Consider the following 19407-nt stretch of genomic DNA (forward strand, 5'->3'; position numbering starts at 1 on the left):
CTTTGAAAACCTGTAGCTTTGGAACACAAATGGTTACCAGCCTAAGAGTTTTCTTTGCCTCCCCTAAAGAGAATATTGTGGGCCAGGCCTTCATTCTGAAAATGACAATTCCCATTCCCCACCCCACCCATGCTCCTAAATCTCAGGATCTCTTTCCACCCCCTTCTCAATCCTCCCACTCCTTGAAATGGGAGGCAGCAGCCCGCTGCCCAGCACATTCCCAAACGGGTTTCATCTTGGTCCAGATTCATCTTGTTTCTTAACTCCTGCCAAGTAGAAAAAATTAAGAAATGTGCATGTATTGGAGGAGGGCAGGCATAAGAAACAGAAAGAGGATGGGACTGGATTTTTTTGTTTAATATTGGTTGTTCATGGAATGGAGAAAGAGTTGTGCATCGGGAAAGTATCTTTCTTCTCTCTGTCCTTTTTCCCCTTATTTCAGATTAATCTTACAGTTAGATTCTGGAAGCTTCCTGGGACTGTGCTCCTCCAGTCAGTGGTCCTACAAGAATTACCATACTCTATGTCTTACCTCTCTGTCTTTCTCTCTCCCTTGACCTTTATGCTGTCTCTGGAGTCCAAGGGGACTGGAAGGAGAGGTTTCCCCTATCCCCTGGTACCACCTCCTTTTTCTTCCCACCTTGCCCTACCCCTTCCTATGCCAATCCCATGATTAGAAAAAGAGATTCTTTTTTTGCTCATGATGAGAACCAGAAAAGAAAAACTGAGCTTTCCTGCCACTGGGAAAGAGAAATTCTCAAGATGAGTCCATCTTCCCTGATTCCCTCTTCCTGTTTACCACAACAAACAAAAATAATACTTGGAATTGTAGGGCAGATAGCTTTCAGGATGATTGGGGTGGCCAAACTACTAACTTGTGGTTGCCCAGATAACTGGGTTTGAAACTAGGGCAGTTATTTCTCAGATTCCTCTCTACCACACTGAAGGGAAAGCTGTACTGATCCTGAAGACACCTGATTCATGACCAGGCAGTATACAGTACTCTTTCTCTGTTCCTGGGAGGTGCTGGGGATGGGGTGGGGCATGGCTGTTGGTTCTAGGTAGGGTTCCTTGCAGCCTGGAAATCTATCACTCTTTCTACCTCTATCCCAAGGAGGTACAGTGCGTCTGGAGTCAACAAGACTCAGCTTCCTGAGTTTAAACACTTACTAGCTGTGTGACCCTGGGTAAGTCACTTAACCCTATTTGTCTCAGTTTCCTCATCTGTAAAATGAGCTGGACAAGGAAATGGGAAACCACTCCGGTATCTTTGCCAAGAAAACCTCAAATAGGTCCACAAATAACTGAACAACAACAAAAACTCCCACCCTGACTAATGCATACTAGACACAGATTTCTACTAGGGTGTGATGGTAAAAGGCACTTTTATTTACACATGCTTACTCAGATACATTCAGGACCAATGTACCCATGATAGTGAAATCTTAGTTTTATTCCTCAGCTTCATGTTTTCAGAAAAACAGCAACACATACTCCTTCTAGTGAACTTAAGCACGCCAATCCTCCCCTTCATCTTAAAAACAAACACTGCCCCCCCTCCCCAAGGAACACTACTATTACCTTAGACTTGAATAGATAGGCACATGTAATATTGTGAGCTTCTCCATAGCTCCTCTTGCCTGCCCCCAACCTCCAATATGTTCAAGCTCTCCTCAAAGTTAAGCCAATGGAAGCTGTCAAACAGGTTTCCAAGGGTGCCCATTTTCTGGAGGGAAAAGGTAGAGCAGGTACCTGCTTCTTTGAACTTTCCAGACAACCCTGTGCCCAAGGCAAAAGAGACAGCTCCACACCTCACACTGGAGTCTGCTGGCCAGACACAGAAGGAGACCCAAGGATTATATCTTCTCACTGCCCAGAGGGCACACATTACAGGAATCTGTCTGCTCAGAAGGACGCTGTTGCTTAGAATGCCATCCAAACTTTTTCCTGGGGCTTTTCATCCCAGGAATCCTGACCTTTTGAACTTCAGCCTATTTTACCAGTCTACCTATGTCCCCTCTCTCTGATTTAGCAGGCAGGATGGTACAAGAACATTGAATCAGATATCAGAAGAGCTAGGTTCTACTGCCAACTTCTTTCACTAGCTTGTATGTTTTAGTCAAATCTTCTCACCTTTTTTAGCCTTGGTTTCCTCAATTTTAAAATGAGGAAATTGGAACTAAAATTGGATTCTAAGGTCCCTTCTAGTACTATGAGTCACCAACTTCTTTGAATAATCAACTCAACCACCTCTTCATCTCAGGAGGACCTACCCTCCTCCTCTAACTCCCCTGCCTGTCTCAGGGCAAATTAAACGTTAACCTAAATTGAGAAGCAATAGAAAATTAGATTGTCAACTGCCCAAGGACAAGAATCACAGATATTTGGATCAAAAAAGACCCTGGAGATCATCTAGTTCAACCTCCTCATTTTATTTCATTTCTACAAAAAATCCACACTTTCTTTATACTCTTGTCCACAGGGGCAAATACTTCAGTGTTTTAGAGTGCTGTTTCATGTTGTGATGTGATGCTCATCCTTGTCAAGAACAAGGTTCTGGATATACGCTGACAATGATGAAGGATTGCTTGAAGTCTTTGTGGGATATATTGAAATATGACATTTAATAATGCATAAAATCATCACTGGATTTCAAGAGAAAGAGCTAGAGGATGGTCACCTTCAGATTGGAATATGCAAGGAAACCAAAGAAGCAGAGGCTTGGTGACAACCTTCCCCAAGGGGGCCCCTCCCAGCCTAGTATTAGGAAAACATGCCTGATCTTGGACAGATGCAAAAAAAAAAAAAAAAAAAAAAGTCGTTACTTCCCTCTGGAGACTTCCAAAGTCAAAGAAAGGGAGTTGGCCCTGGCACTCTAGTTAACTCCCCATGTGGGGGAAATTAGTTCTGCCTGCCTAAAATTCCACTCCAATTGAGCACGCTGTTCTTTGTTTCCTGCCTTTAATAGATGTAAAACATAGCTATCCAGGGCTCACCATGTCTCCCCCACAAGGAGGAAGGTTCTTTTTGGTTGCTATTTCCCTTTTAGTTAGGGTGGGGTCTCTTTATTTTCTAAAAACCACTGCCAAGAACAAGTGCCAAGGAGGTACAAGTGATTTGATCCAATTCAACAAGTATTTACTAAGTGCCTACTATGTGCTAGAAATATGAAGATATAAATGAAATAGCCCCAGTTCTCAAGGAGCTTACCTTCTCCTGGGGATCACAACATAGTTTAGTGTTTGTGGACAGCTCCATATGACAGACTGAAAGGTCTTTTACTACCCCGTCTAACGCTTATACGCAGGAGTGTGCTATAGCCAGCTTGAGAGACCCTATTGTTAAATTTTCAATGTGCATGTTTAGAGGTCTGAAATCAGCAAAGGTCACAAGTCAGGGCTTAATTTATTGTTTTATTGATTGACTAGACTAAGAAAGTACTGGTAAAAACATTAATAACACAGATTAAACTTCTAAGTGTGTCATACCAACATTTTTTGGGGGGTGAAGAGTGAGGGAAGAGTCACTTGTTAAATATTTGTCACTCCACAGCAGCTTATATCACATTTTATGGTTGCCAAGCATTGTAAGGACAATATCTCATTCATTCTTCACTGTTTCAATCACCCGGTGCCAATATTCAGGGATAAACTGTGATACTGACTATAGGAAGCATAATTATCAAGTCTTAAGATTATACACACAAGTCGGGCAAGTATTCATTAGTTTTACCTTATAGATGAGGAAACTAAAAGTTCAAACAAGCCAATAAGATTACTTGGGCTGGAAAATGGCAGGGATGATACTTTCTATCTTTCCACTCAACCCCACAAATTCCCTATTAATCCTGATTTCATCTACTGTGGTTCCCACTTTGCACACATAGTGTCTTCCTCCTGCAAATAAGCAATATGAAGGCCTTGGGGACATTAGGCAACAGAGTACATTGGAAAAGGACACACTGGGTGCAGAGGCAGAGAGAGGACCTGGGTTTGAATTCCTGCACTTGCCATTTATTTCTTGGGTGAGTCATTTAAAACTGGACCACAGTGACTTCTAAGGTCCCTGTAAACCTAGACTCCTATAAACTTTATTGCTGACTCCTCCAGGACTTTAGGAGGTATGATCACAAAGAAATGAGCCAGATATGGAGATGAGGGTGACAATTTGTGGATGTAACCTCAAGACTTGATAATTATGCCTCCTATAGTCAGTATCAGTTCATCCCTTAATTTCTCATTGGTTAGTAGATGCTAGCATTGCTTTAGATAGATATGAAGATCTCGGCAGAGTAGGGATCCCATTATATGTATTTTTTTATCTCCTCAGAATCAAGTATAGTATTGAACAAAAAGAACCTTTCATAAATGTTTATTGAATGAATGAGTATAACTTTCATGAGGAAAGGAATCATGTCTTATGCAATGAGGTGGTGCGCACTGAGCCTCCTAGGTCACTTAAGATTTGGATGAATTTTATTTCTAATATTTTTCTTCTTGAGTTTTATTTCCATTACTGTTTTCTTCTGCTCAGAGTAAAAATTGCACATTTACTACTGGTTTGAGCTCTACACAGAATGCAAGTTCAGGGGTGGTTGCATCATTGCGTGAAGGATGCAGCCCCTTATGAAGGATGAAGGATGACTGCATGAAGGATGCCACAAAAAACTAGAAGGTAACTCTAGTTTGGAGTCTGGTGAGACATCACCACAGAGATGTCTGCATCCTGAAACTCCCTCTCCTTTCCTGAGCCTCTAGGTTTTAGGGAGTCTGCTCAGGAGATAGACACCCACTGATTTTTGTGAGAGATGAGAGCTTGACTAAACACTAAACCAAAGGGCACAAGAGGAAAGTCACAATAATCCCCTTAACCTTCCACTCTGCCAAAAAAAAAAATACAGAATGAAGAAACACTTCTAGATATTGGCACCTGTTAACAATTGGAGCAATATGCTGAAAAAAGTTTCAGCTGAAAGATGATCTGTGGAATGTGTAAATTTAAATTGAAACCCTGTTCATTACAGTAGTATTAGAGGAATTTGCTAGGCTTTCTAGTCCTGCTCCCAAATGTTGAGGGTAACTGAGCTTAGCTATATCACCTTTCTTTAGCCAACAGTTCAGAAATTAAAAAAAAAAAAATCTTCCTTTGCGATCTCTAACCCCCTTGGTAAAATGAAGAGTAATGAGCTTGGAGGCTGAGGACATGGGTCCAAGTCTTGTCTATGTTGCTTTGTAACTGTGTGACCTTGATGGGTCACTGAACCCCTTTCTGACTCTCAGTTTCCTCCCTGATAAAAAAGAAAAGGGTGAGATAGAGTGGACCAGTTGGCCTCGAAGGTCCCATCCAACTCTAAATCTATGATCTCATGATCTTGACACAAGTCCTTCAGTCTGTTTACTGCCACGTGAAGTCCCCAATGCTAAATACCCAGAGAGGTTTGATTCTGGAAGGTCCATAGAAGAAGGGGGTTGCTCGAAAGCTACAAAAATGCCTCAGGCTCCATGTGGCAGAGAAATCCTTTTTACCAGGCACCTTGCTCATTGCATAACAGGAACAAAGGACTCATTTCTTTCCCTATTCCAATATGGATGGCATTGGAAAAAATTGCTGTTTTTAAAAGGTGTGATTTCCAGAGGCTAAGGGCCCACCCTGTCAATCTGCAGCATGGTTTGCGTGTGTGGGTCTTGGGAAAGAACACAGAAGGGTTGGGGGGCTGGCAAATGGCTCACTTCACTCCCCCCAGTCTCAGTTTTACATGTGTCTGACTCAGAGAGGAGCAAAAAAGATTCTACATGGCCAAAAGGGGGAAAACAGGTCTATGTGCTCCTCCCTTCTCTATACATTTAAGAGTAGGAAGGGCTCTACCCAGCCAGAAGGGAAAAAGGCTCTGTCCAACTAATGGACTATTGGCACTTCCAGATGGGGGACCCAAACGACAGGGCAGCTCTCGACAGTCCAGACTACAAAGCAGCAGTGGGGCAAGGAAAACCCATTGGCAGATAGATGATAAAGGGGTCTTCACACACCACAGACACTTTAGTGGCTCCATTCAGGCCACGGTGGGAGAACAAGCTAAGCACACTCTCTTCCTTCCTTCTCTACTTGTCCCCCATCTGTGACTGGGGGAATGAAGGGGGATGGGGTATGTGTCAAATTTTAAAATTGAAGGAGGCTGAGGCCATGCTCCTGGGATCTGCAGCACAGATTCCTTTGACTGCTACAGATGTTGTTTTGAGGGAGTGGAATTCTATATTCCTTGCAATTTTTTTTTTTACCTTTGATGTTGGCCCAAGTCCCCCTCTTTCTCTTCCTCTGCTTTCTTCCCTCCCCAGCTCCTAAATCTAGAAATGTCTTTTTGTTATGTGCCAGGAATGATTTAAATGGGATTTGAAACCAGTCTCACTTCCCCCTACTTTGACCAGACTCCAATGGATCTGTCACTGCTCTCAAATTCAGCTGGGCTTCTTCCTTGCCTCCTTTTTCCTTGCCTCCCGCACCACACTAAAGGTCTCCAGAGACCAGATGTATTACAGATGGGGAGCCTGAGGAGAGGGTGATGAAGGCAAGAATAATGGCGGACCCTTCTAGAATACCTGACTGGATGACACACTTAAGAGATCCTGGAGTGGATCAGGACCATGTGTTGGTCTCTTTGTAAACCCTTAAAACATCTAGGAACAGCAGGCACCAAAAATAATAATTAATAATAATAATAATTCTTATAATGGTAGATGGACTAAGTGAATAGAAAGCCATAGGGGTTGGGCTTGGAATATGGGGGCTGAGTCAGAAAGACTCAGGTTCCAGTCTACTTTGAACACATTCTGGCTGTGAGACCCTAGATAAGCATTTAAAACTCTAAATGCTCTCAAATAACTACCTAGGAATGTAATAGGAGAGCAGGTGCCAATCCACATTGGTTGAGAGAATTTTTTCACTGGGAATTCCTACACTGATGAAATCAGAGGTTAGATTTTAAAAAACAGAAATTATAATAATTGTAATATAATGTATGACTTTCTATTATGCTCATTTTATAGATAGGTTAACTAGGACACACAAAACAGTTTTGAGGGGGTCTAATTGAGGGCCCCACAGAAGATCGGAAAAAGAACCACCATAATCTAGTGTAGCGACAGTTCTGTTTCTTGGGGCTAACACCTCATTATTTTGAATCTGGATTCTCAGCATCTCATAATACACACACACACACACACACACACACACACACACACACACACACACACACACACACACACACACACACAGTCCAAAAAGTTTTTAGGTTAAGGAAAGATTTATTTTTAAATAAAGTGAATTAATTTTGTTCTGTGCCGAAAATTTCATACCCCTCCCTACTTTAGCATATTAAAAAACCTCTGAGAGTAAGTGAAATAGAAGCTGGGTGTGATTATCTAGATGATGAGGCACATAACCTAAGAGCTGGTGCTCCTGAGGTGACAGCTGGCCCAAGCTGACCATTCCCTCTCACGTGGTTTCCATTGACTGCTTCAGATGCTGAGTTTGAGGGTTTTGAAAATACAACTCCGTATTTCTTGAAAAAAAAAAAAAAACGGTCAACTTTCAATGTTGGTCCAAGACTCCCTCCTCTTCCCTTTCTTTTTTTCTCTTCCCTTCTGGGTTTCATTATTCTCCATCTTCTTTTTCAATGTTCCCATTTTTCTTCTTTTTGACTCCTTTGGGGCCCATGTCAGGGTCCCTCCCCATCTCCCACACTCAGGAATATTGTGTAGCCCCTTAAATGCCCAGGAGGCTACTAACCTCTGGAACAGACTGCATTTTCTGACTCTTTTTCTCTTTCCAAATCAGGCCTCCTTTTCTCAGACTGATTAGCCCTAAAACTATTTACATTCTTTATCTTCTCGTTTTTTGAAAAGAGGTGTAACTGAAAGCCTTATGACCCTAGTTCTAATCCTCCCCAAAGCTGTGTTATCATATCAAACTCCTACAGATAATAAACTTTCTTCTTTTGGTAATAACTCACTCTGTTCCATTCAGGGATTAATTCAAAGACAATGAATGAGGAATTTGATCCAGGTGGATTTCTGGCAGCAGGATCCAAAAACTCCTTCAATAAGTAGCGCTGGCCTTAAAAAACACAAACCAAAGCAACAGAAGGCAGAGAGATCCCAGGTACTGCTCCTGGGAACTGTGATCTGTTTCCTAAATTATTCTCTCCTAGATCATCTCAGGTTATCACGAATGCAATGAATCGGTAGGCTTTCAAGGTAAACAAAAGTTTTGAACTCATTTACTCTCTTATATTCTTAAAACACTTCTCTACAGTAATTTGAGTAAGTATTATTTTATAGATGTGAAAAGGAAGGCACAGCACTTTCTCAAGGTTACCAATTAGACAAGGACACAAAGCTGGCATTAAAACCAAAGTTTGGTTCCCAGGTGTTTGCAACAAGAGACAGGAGATTTCCCCCCTATGCCTTCTCAAGCGAAATCCCCATATTCAGGTAAAGGGTTGTTTCTTTTCTCTGCAGTTATCTGTCTGTGAAGTCTTTTTTTTGTGTTGCCCTCTGTTTGCCAGGAAGGTCCCAGCTTTGTCAGTCCCTGGAAAACACGCTCTGCTACAAAGTGATACTTGCTTTGTGGGAAGATATTTTCCCCAAGATGCTATTCTTGTCACTCTATCCTTCTTGACCAGTGAAATTATCTGTTAAACCAAACATCACTCAGCCCATCCTCTTGGCTCTAACAAACACTATTTGACTAAACTTGTTGAGGCCCCAGGATTTGGGGTAGGGGTGGGAAACAGCCTTGGGGATGGGACACTTTAGGACACGCAATAGGACTAGATCACACATCAGATGGGAAAGGGCTCCTCCTGAGGCAGGAGGCAACTTCACCTGCTACTTCACCAGTAGCTTAGGTCTACTGCCCTTCCCCCTCCCCCCCCCCCCCACTCCCAAATCCTGCAAACACATGATAAATAACGGGACAGCTCTTTTAAAACATTCCAATCCATGTTCTAATGGATTAAAGGATTAATGAAATTCTGATGTCCCTCCCCATCCCACCCCCAACCCCCCCAAATTTGGCAAAAAGTCCTTTTATGTTATGTAGACTGCAAAATAAACAGCTTTAATGGACAGGAGATTTTAATGGACTACATTTTTTACTGTTCCCCTCTCCACCTGCCTCAGTTATTTACAGATACCCATAATCAACTAGAAGAGCTAAGGTGGTCCAGTAGCAGGTGAGAACTAGACCTGTGATCTTATTAGTAAAGGGAATTTCCAGATGAGGAAACCATCTCTTATCAATGAGGGTCATCAATTTTTCTACAATTTAAGAGTCTTAAGAATTGTCTAGGGCACTGAGAAGGTTAAGTGACTTTCCCAGGGTCATACAGCCAGTAAGTGTCAGAAGCAGGACCTAAACCCAGTCTTCCTGGAACCAAAGCTCCCTCTCTATAAAGACATTCCTTCCCTTCCTCATTTTCTTTTTATCTCTTTCTTTCCTTCCTTACACCCTCCTTTCTTTTTCTCTTTCCTCCTTCCTTCCTTCCTTCCTTCCTTCCTCCTTCCTTCCTTCCTTCCTTCCTTCCTTCCTTCCCTCATCCTCTTCCTACTGCCCTTGAAATGTTTCTTCAGAAAGTCCCAACTTTTGTCATGCAAACCTGCCTATCACAGCAACTCCTTCTTTCCAAGGTAATTTTTCTTGCAAGTTGCCTCTTCTACTCACTAGTAAATGACTTTATTGAGCTGAACATCACCTATCTCCGCTGCTCAGGCTCTGATTAGAGGGGTTACTCTCTTGGTTTTGCCACTGATTCATGATATAAACTGGGCAAACCACTTTCCCACTCTGTGGGCTTCCCTTCTTGTCAATAGAGAATAATAAGTCCTTCTTTCATGAAAGATGTGAGGATGAAGGGTGCCTGCTGCTAACCTGCTTCTGCCCCCTAGGAAGGAAGGCACCACATAAATATAAAATATTATCACAGAAATTGACTCTTCGTGGAAAAGTCCACAAAAACCAAGAAGAAAAATAAACCCCACACATCACAACACTTCTTTCAAGAAACCTGTTCAGCTATTTTCACTTGTATACAAGACCATGGTGTAGTAGCCCTTGAGTTTCAAAGTGAGGAGACTGAAGTAAAAAAAAACCAAACCAAACCCAAGAGTTCCAACTGGAGAAAGTCACCTTATTTAGAGATATGAGACTACATCCTTTCCTCCCTTATGGGAGAGCCTAATGCCCCCATGGTTCCTTTTCGCCTTCGTCAAAGACCACCCAGGGAAACTTCCTGGCAGAATGCCACCGTCACAGAGGCTGAGACCAGACCGAACTTCAGGGCCTCTATCGCTACAAAAGAATTCTATGCAATAAAGGAACTGGACTGTGGAGGATTTTACCTGGCCCCTATACATTTTCTGTCTTTTGGGATGAAAACACCAAACTCTTTTAAGGGATTAAAACATCAGTGTTTAACATTTATCATTTTAAGTGTGACTGCAACTGATGAAGTTTGGACTTAAGGTTAATACAACTCTAACTCTCTTCTGCGATTTTGAACAACTTCTTATGTAATACCTTGCCTACAAAACATCCATTGATATTTAAAAAGGATGTCCATTACTTATGCTGTAACAATGATTTTAAAAAGAAGTGTTGTGTGTGTGTGTGTATGTGTGTGTGTGTGTGTATGTGCGAAGTATTAAAAGCTGAATTACTGTATAACAAAATCCTGTCTTAGAAGGATGGTTCATTTTATACAGTATTAGCAATTAGAGAAAGGACTAGGGCTGGGGCATTGAGGGGCAAGGGAGAGAGAGACAGAGACAGAGAGGGAGATTTGTATAATATTTAAGAGAAGCTCTTGATTTAGTAGAAAATGAATAAATCAAATCTCACTCCCAATTAGCTATGAACCACATTTAATAAACCTGCTTAAATTATAAAAAAAATATGAATTCAGACTAGTATAGACACTTCATCTGGGGAAAAAGACAGGTAGGTCTCCACTTAGTTAAAACATGGTGGATTGCAGTCTTGTAATGAGGTATATATGATCATATACTGTCAATATATTAAGCTTTTGGGTTTTTTGGCTTAACTCTACTTTGTTGTGAAGGAAGATTCTACTGGGCACTGGGCAGCAATGTGGTTTTTTTTTTTTTTAGCATAAATAAAATTGTTCAAGTTAAAAAAAAAGGAAAAAGCTAAATAAGGTTGAGGGGGCACAACAGAGGTTGAAGGTTCACCTATCTTGAGATGGATTTCATATTCCAAAACGAAAGTCAAAATACCTGGTGTTCCACCAACCTTCCTTTTCACAAAAAGGCAGAGCAAATTGCAAATTTAAGAGACAGACGCTAAGACATGTGGCTACTCCCTAAATTGTCACTTGGGATGTTCAGCCTCCCAGGTGTCCCATCATCCCATGCAGCTGTCTTGGGGCCACAACCTCATATCCCCAATTTAGAACTAGGGTCTTTGATTAGAGTGTTCACCTGAAGGCTCATTAGGTCAAAATCTATGGCTGTCATTTTACAGTCCACTTCTCTGAGCAAAAAGGGCGTCTGTATATTACGTATCTGTATATTGTACAGTTATATAAAAAAGGGATATTACAAACTGAGGTTATCTAAAGGGTAGAGGATTGTGGGTCACAAAAATCCCTTTTCCTGTCACTCTGTCAAAAGTTACAGAGCCAAGCTGACCTTGTAGATAACAATACCTGTTAACCCTTGCAGCAATACACAGAACTAGAAATATAAAATGGAAGATGATCAGCAGAATCTCTAAATTTAAACTGGAGTGCTGCTTAGTATGCAGACACTAGAGAAAGGTATACCTTCTTTCCATGGCTTTTCAGTCATAATCTGGAAGATGAGACAATAATATCTGAAAAAATCTTTTTTCTTCATCCACTAAAGGTGATGAGAGGACTAATTGTAAGCAATTTTTTTAAATCACAGAATTTAAAATTGGAAAGGACTTCAGAGGCCATGTAGTCTAACCCCCTCATTTATAGATTAACAAACGGAGGCTCAGAGAGATGAGGCGACTTATCAAGTGGCAGAGCCAGAATTCAAAAAGAGTTCTCTTAACTTTTTTTTTTAGCATATTTAAATTTTTTCAAAGTCAAAACCTCGCTATCAAGACTTTTAAGCTGCAAAAAATTACTAAAAGGCACACCTGCCCCCAGCCCGCATTACTGCTCTGCCATGACCTTCTTCCAGTCACCCAGGTTTAAAAAGTTGATGTCATCCTCATTCTTGACTTTAAGAATTTAAGTAAACTCCAAATTCCACAAACGTCCTTGAATGTAGGATATTCTAATTTCTAACAAACCTAAAGCTCAAAGCCACCTTGAATTTGGAACTTAGAGGTGAGTGGCTAACTATTGAAGAATGAGTTTTTCAGAGAGTAGGGCTTAATATTTATAAAGTCAGACATAAAAAAACATTTAAACTTTGACAAGTTTTGCTGCTTTCTTCGAATCTCATCTCCACAAGGATCATGTTTTTCATTTTGGTTCCACTAGTTCCAGTTTGGTTTGCACCAGTCTCATGTATTTAAATTTTCTAGTTAGTTCCATGGTCAAAGGTCAATGGAAAGATGCAAGAAGCGTGTAAGTAGGCAGTAAACATATGACTTACATATGAGGCACAGCATAAAAGACCTCATGACTCCATTGAAGTATCTGAGAAATTATTTCATGTATTTTTTTGTCTTGTCTCTCCAACTAAAATGAAATCACCTTGAGAGCAAGCAAGATCTGTCCTTCTGTTCCTCTGATATCCCTCCAAGTCCCTACCTCAGTGATGGGGATGTAGTAAATTTTCTACTCATTCCTGTTTGACAATTGATATTTCCCAAATGCACTGGGAACCACACACTCACCTCATCTTTACTCTGCCAAAGGATTCTGGGAAAAGAACATTTCTTTAAAATATTACTCTCTGGTTACCTCCCCAGCAAGGGCATTTGGCAATACACTTGATGCAAACCAGACTCATCTTCCCCTGCCCAGAACGCACAGCTTCTTTTTGCTGACTCCTAGGAATGTGGAGGCTTTCTTCAACATTTTCTCTGACATCTCAGTTGGGTGGACTTTCTGCTGGTGGATTTGGAGTTTCTGCCATGATATCTCTTATTCACTCACCCCCCCACCCCCTAAACCCCCAGCCAACTCTATTTCAAACATCAAAGGCTTCCTTTGAAGATAAAGCCAAATTTGCCATTAGGAAAAGACAAATGATTTCCCAAACTGCATTTCAGAAAATGGGAAGAAGCCGGAGGTACTCTGTGTTTTCAAGATAAGCACAGCATAGTATGTCATGCCACAAGGCACTCTATATAATACCACTGACTTGAGACATAAATCTGTGTCACTGGTGCTCTCAGCAACACCAGGCAAAGCAACTGGTTCCTGTCACTGAAGGCCCACAAAGACAGCATACTGAGGCCAGCAGCATGGGTATTACTATACTGCTGGAGAAAGGCCATACCTGCCTCACTGGAGTTTTGACAAACAGAGATTAGAAACTGGAAGCTCTCTGAACTATGGACAGAATCTCAAAAACTTGACTCTTCCAATTTCAGTATTAAAAGCCTTTTTTTCATGAATGCCATTTTTCCCACAGATGTTTTTCTTTTCAAAGAAAAACAACAGACTTAAGAAAATGAACTACCTACACATTTGAAAGGCATATTGTAAATTGTATCATACAAGTGTCCACTGATATTTAGCTATAAATATTACAAAATAAGCAAAAAACTCACCTGCTGTCTCTTATTCCCCTCTATGTCTATTCACTGTCAGTATGAATGATGAGAAAATGTCAAGGTCACAGGTTCCAGGAAGTTTGTTCTGGAATTTAGGAAAGAGAAAGTTCTCTCATCTTCTCTCCATACAATGCAACCATCAAACACTTGACTGACATTTGTTTTTTTAAGGTACTTGGCCATGAACTGCAGTCGAAGTTATCTTCCACATCCTCATTTTACATAAATGACAAAACAGGAGAAAAACAAAACAAAACAAAACTTCTCCAAGGTCTTGCTTAGCCCCTGACTTTCCAGTTTCTTGGCTCACTGCTTTGCAAGTGTGAGGGTGGGACTGAAATTAATATTTGATTAAGTGCTAAGACACTGGTCTTAGTGTCCTTAAGAAAGTAGTTTTAGGGAGGAGCAAGGGAGGGAGAAAAATTTGGAAGTCAAAATCTTATAAAAAATGAGTGTTAAAAATTGTCTTTACATGGAATTGGAAAAAATAAAATGTCATTTAAAAAACTGATTAAGGACACACAATCACTTTTAAAGCTGGTTAAGAAAACCATTGCTAGCATTTAAAAGAGTAGCCCATAATGGCAAATCAAATACCTGAAGGTAAGTTCTCACCCTTTCCCACAAAGCAGTTCTCTTCAGACACTCTCTTCTGCAGCTGTAATACATCCATTCCCTAACAGTTACTTGTTGAGCTCCCACTATGTGCAAGGCAGGGAACTGTGTGCACTACAAGAAAATAGAAGACTCATATGGTCTCAATATTGGCATATTATGATCAGAAAGATCATCTCTTGCCCACCTTTTAAAAAATTTGATAACATATTCCTCTTTTCCACAAGCAGAGTTCACCATCTCTTTGCCAGGGAGAGCGCATGTTTCCCCAAGTCCTCTGCAGTCAAGATCTTCTATTGATGAGAGTTCTGATGCTGTTTTCCTTTTATATTATTGTTTGCCCTCCCTTCTCAGCCCCTGTAGGGTCTATGTGAATGTTGACTGAGTTATTTCATGAGTAAAATCTCCTACTGATTAATCCTTGTGCTTCCCAAGTCAACAACACGTAGCTGAAGGGATGAGGTCCGAATCACAGGGAAAAAGCCTTTCAAAATAATATAAAGAAAGGTATCCCCACCCATTTCACAGAAGGAATGGAATCTCCTATACTCCCTATTGCCAGACTAAACTAATCCCATGAAATTCTAACTGATAAGACCAGATAACATTTAAGGAGTGACAAAAGACTTACCATTAGCAGGAAGTGCTCCTGGAGCTCTGGGAAGAGTCCCAGGAATCTCTAAGGGCTGGGGAGATGATAGAAGACTTTATTAGGGAGATGAGATCTGAGTTGACCCTTGAATGTTAGGTAGGCTATGTTTAAGTGGAAAAGAGGGAAAAGAACATACTTGGTAGCAGGTACAACACAGTCTAAAGGAAAACAGCAGAAATAAGAAGGATGGCTTCACATTTTCAGTCTTACTGAAGCAAAAGATTCATATGAGAGAAACTGGGGACCAGAGAAGGTGGTACCAGGTCATGGAAGGTCTTTAACATCAGGTCAAGGCATCTGGGTATTTACCTCATAGGCTATGGGGAGACAGAAAGTTTTGAATGGGAATTATTGTTGTTTGTCTTTCATTCTGGGAAGAGAACCATGACATCATGAAGATGATGCCATGACATGCAAGTGAATTGGATTTAAGGGAGGGAGAGCTGTGTAACATCATCACCCTTACTTTCTCCTCAGGGAGCCATCTGGGTCCAGTGGTCAGATATAGATCAGGACGAATGGAGATGGCCCCTTCAGATCCTGTAGTGAGGTTAACAAAGAAGGTGACATGATGAAAATAGTTTTAAGAATGATAATCTGATGAAGGACTAATCTGAGGGGTAGGAGAGAATTTGAGTTGACCTACTACAATAGTTCAAACAAGAGGTAACAAGGATCTAAGCTAGGATGGTGATGGTAGGAATGGAAAGGATGGGACTGATGTAAGGGATGTGACACAGAAAGAATGGAAAAGAATTGATGACTGATTGGATATAGGAGGGCGGGGTGAGGGAAAGGGAGGAGCCAAAGTTGTATTATTCTCATTCTACAGAAGAAGAGACTCAAGAATAAATCAGTTCAGGGGTCTTAACCAAGGGTGAATGGGAGTTCACAGGAAGAGCCAGGTCTCAAACCCAACTTTCCCAACATTTGGAGTAGTATCTCAGGTCATTCAAAAGAGGCAACTCCAACTGTTCTCCAGCTTACTCCAACTGAACTCAACACCATCATCTCTTCCTTGATGTTACTATACAATAGGGTTCCAAAGACTGAACACCTGATCACGAAAGCAGTATGTAAACATGACTTCATATTTGGAGTGTATTGTGTATACTATGCCAAACATTTAGTTTGGTGCCATAAATTTGAAAAACATTCAAATCACTTTTAGAATTTGAATTGCTCCCAAGAATAGAAAATAAACTTAGTACTATAAATGAGGTTCAATTTATCTTCTAAGTTTCCAGTCTCATAAGAAACAGGACAGTAAATAATATTTATACTTTAGTTTGATATTGAACTTTTCCTTGTGAATCTTTGGTCTTAAAACATAACAGGGATACTCTGGGGTTGTGGGAGCTCCTGTATATTCTGCTCTATTTCATGGATTAGTAGTCTTCCAAAGAAGTTCAGACAAACTTTCACTTGGGACAGAAGTAACTCAACTAGGGACTCTTCTGTCCTCAGGTTTTAGTCACAAAAATGATGATTAAAAGGAAATATCCTTGGGCTAAGAAAGCTGGTGCCACTGGGTCATAGTTGCGAAGAAAATAGGAAACTCTGTGATGACACCTTCTGGCAAGGATTTTTTCCAATTTTAACCTTTTCCCAATCAAGTAGGATGAGAGTTACATTACTAAATGAACTAAGGTTTACAACTCCTGTGGAGTCCTGGGGTTTGAAGATAACTCAGATTCTGAAATCCAGTAATACCACTCTGAACTTGGGTAAACACTTCCCAAAAATTATCAGGGCAAACATATCCCAGTGCTCTAGCATGAGGGGCAAAGAGTGGTATATAGAATCAGAATCAGTAGCTGGGCCAGGATTTGAATCCGGCTTTCCTGCTATCCTGTGGGATGCTGTGACCACCAGACTCACCTCTTGCCCTACTTTCTTAACCACTGTGGTGTTTGTGGGGATGTCAGCTGAATTATTTCATTACTAAAATCACCTATTGATTAATTTGGGGGCTATACAGGCCACAAACAAGTTGCTGAAGGGTTGAGGTCCAAAATACTTTAAAAAGCACTTCAAAGTGGCAAAATAGGGAAGCTGTTTCCACCCATTTCTATTAGGTGGTGGGATCTCCCATATAGCGACACTAAGCTAACGCAGCCAGTAAGAAGCTAAAGTACTCCCATTTTTTTTTGTGACTGTTGTCAAAAATCTAATATTTTTTCCTATAATGACCACCTGTATCTGTTCTCAATAGAAAAGCCTGAAACAAATGGCTAGTGTATTTTTTGCTGCACAAACCTCTCTTCCAGTGCTTTTTCTTTTCGTTAAGGATGAGGGACAGGGATTTTTGAGGTTTAAGTTGTCAAACCTCCCATTTCATTTCATTGTTTGTTGTTATGAGGGCAACCCCTTACCTCTTGGAAGGTCCAGACTGGTTCACTTTTGATACTGAAATAACTGGAGGAAAGAATATAATGAAGCGGCTCTGATTTTTAAATTGTAATTTATTTGCATATTCTCCCTTCTAAACCTCAGAGATTGGGACACCTTAACTCCACTCCTATTCACACCTCACAAGAGTCACTGCTAATCCCAAGAAGCTCCACTATTAGTATGGGAACCTCCTTTCTTTCATTTATGTAAAAGCAATTACAAATCCTCAGAAACAATCTTGGAAACTTCTCTACTCAGAGTCACTTTGAAAATAGAAGAGTTTAAAGAATACAAGTTGCTTAAAAAAAAGATGCTTTCCCCTAAAGACGTTCCCCTCCCCCTGCCAGAAAAGTCATTATTTTTATGTTTTGGTTTTTTGGTTTTTTGTTTTTTTTTTTGCTGATGAATTTCTGCCCACTGGAAATGAAGACTGATTTATTGGCTGTAAATGGAAAGATCAAACAGCCATGAGAGAATTGTAGAGCAGTTAAGGAGCTAGTCACCAAGTAAATCAGAAATGTTAAGACATGTAGAGAGAAGCAAGTTGGCTTAGTGGCCACTACTGGAATTAGGATAGACCTGGGTTCAAGTTCCACTAGTGATGTAGATGAGCTGGATTGGTGGCTGCCAAGTGGCCCAGGCAACTCTCAAAAACAAAGTTCAGAGGAGTTGATGAACTGGATCAACGAAGGGAGTTTCTACATTGGGAGTTCCCTTCCTCTCAAAACCATTCAAGAACTTTTAAAATTATGTTAATTAATTAGCCAATGCTTGCAAAGTTATCCTGGTGGCAAATGATTGGGTATAAAATGGACTCTACTGTACACAGAGAACTTGGGAAGGGTGTGGGGACAGGAGTCTTCATCAACATAAATTTGGTGGGAATCCATTCCCAAGCACAAAGAGGTAATTTTGGGTCACGTTAGGGAACTAGGGATGTATGCAAAGAACAAAACAAATTTTAACACATGACACATTGCCTTTTGGAAATTTGTGATGTGTGATTTTAGCATTCTTAATTAAATTGCCATCACTCTTTAGGATTCTTTCTTGCTTTCCTTAATGTTATTTTTTAATAATGACCATTCCTTATATTCAGTCTCAGGCTTACTGACTGTTCTCCTCTCACCTCAAATTCCTCCATCATCTTAGAAAGATATATGCACGACCACAAGTTAAGCACCCATAAGTGCTCTCCATGAACAAAATAGCAACTGTTTTCCTTCTTTGCTCACTCCTCCCCACTGCCCTCTTCTCCACCTCTCCCACTTGTTCATTCCCATGATCTTTCCATTACCAAAACAAAATCCACTAAGAGCCTAGACAAGCAAAGCTAGCAGAAAGCAGAACACATACACATACACATACTCCACGCCAACCTTTCGCCACTCTCTCCAGACCTTCTCTGGTCCTTCCATGCCACCCTGGCCCCAAACACACACATCTCAGTACCGGGGATTTCTCCAATATTGCTTCATCCTCCTGAGCCTGCCTTTCCATTGCCTTTCTCTTTAAACCAATTTCTTTCAATTGAGACATTAATTCACCCACACTCCAGCGAGGGCCTAAAGTGGAAAGTTTTGTGGGTAAGAGCTATCCAGCGGCCTGGAGCCGGGAAGCCGAGAAATGGTGTAAATCTTTGGGGAAGTTGGGGGAAAGCAGCGGCAGAGGTTGGAAGAGCAAGTCCTAGGCCCTCCCATTGGTTTGGTGCAACTGGCCCTGGAGTGCAGAGGGAAATCAACGAGATGCCGGGTGACCACTGAGGAGCCCTAGGGGAGGATCCCGGGGGATCCCGATAAGGAAGAACGCTTTCCAGCTCCTGCTCTCGATCCCGGCGCCTTTACGCGGACCTCGGGGCCAAGGACACCGCGCGGCCTCGGACAAACTTTTTGCGATATTCCTGGTCCTCGATGCTCAAGGCTCCAGCATCCCGGTACACAAAAATCGGTGGCTCCGGCCCGGCAGGCAACTTC

General features: G+C 41.2%; 1 protein-coding gene across 7 annotated transcripts in view; it reads right to left on the reverse strand.

Moving 5' to 3' along the window:
• Positions 1 to 19407, reverse strand: part of BOC (BOC cell adhesion associated, oncogene regulated) — a 99174-nt gene that overhangs the window by 79094 nt on the left and 673 nt on the right. For 6 of the 7 annotated variants that reach the window (XM_072613992.1, XM_072613991.1, XM_072613994.1 and 3 more), the window contains exon 2: positions 13771 to 13858. The exons of the other annotated variant lie outside the window; for it this stretch is intronic. The gene's annotated coding sequence lies outside the window, so the exon portion shown is untranslated. The remainder of the gene's footprint in view (positions 1 to 13770; positions 13859 to 19407) is intronic. 7 annotated transcript variants of the gene reach the window in all.

Source organism: Notamacropus eugenii, chromosome 5 (genome assembly GCF_028372415.1).
Source record: "Notamacropus eugenii isolate mMacEug1 chromosome 5, mMacEug1.pri_v2, whole genome shotgun sequence".
NCBI classification, from domain to species: domain Eukaryota; kingdom Metazoa; phylum Chordata; class Mammalia; order Diprotodontia; family Macropodidae; genus Notamacropus; species Notamacropus eugenii.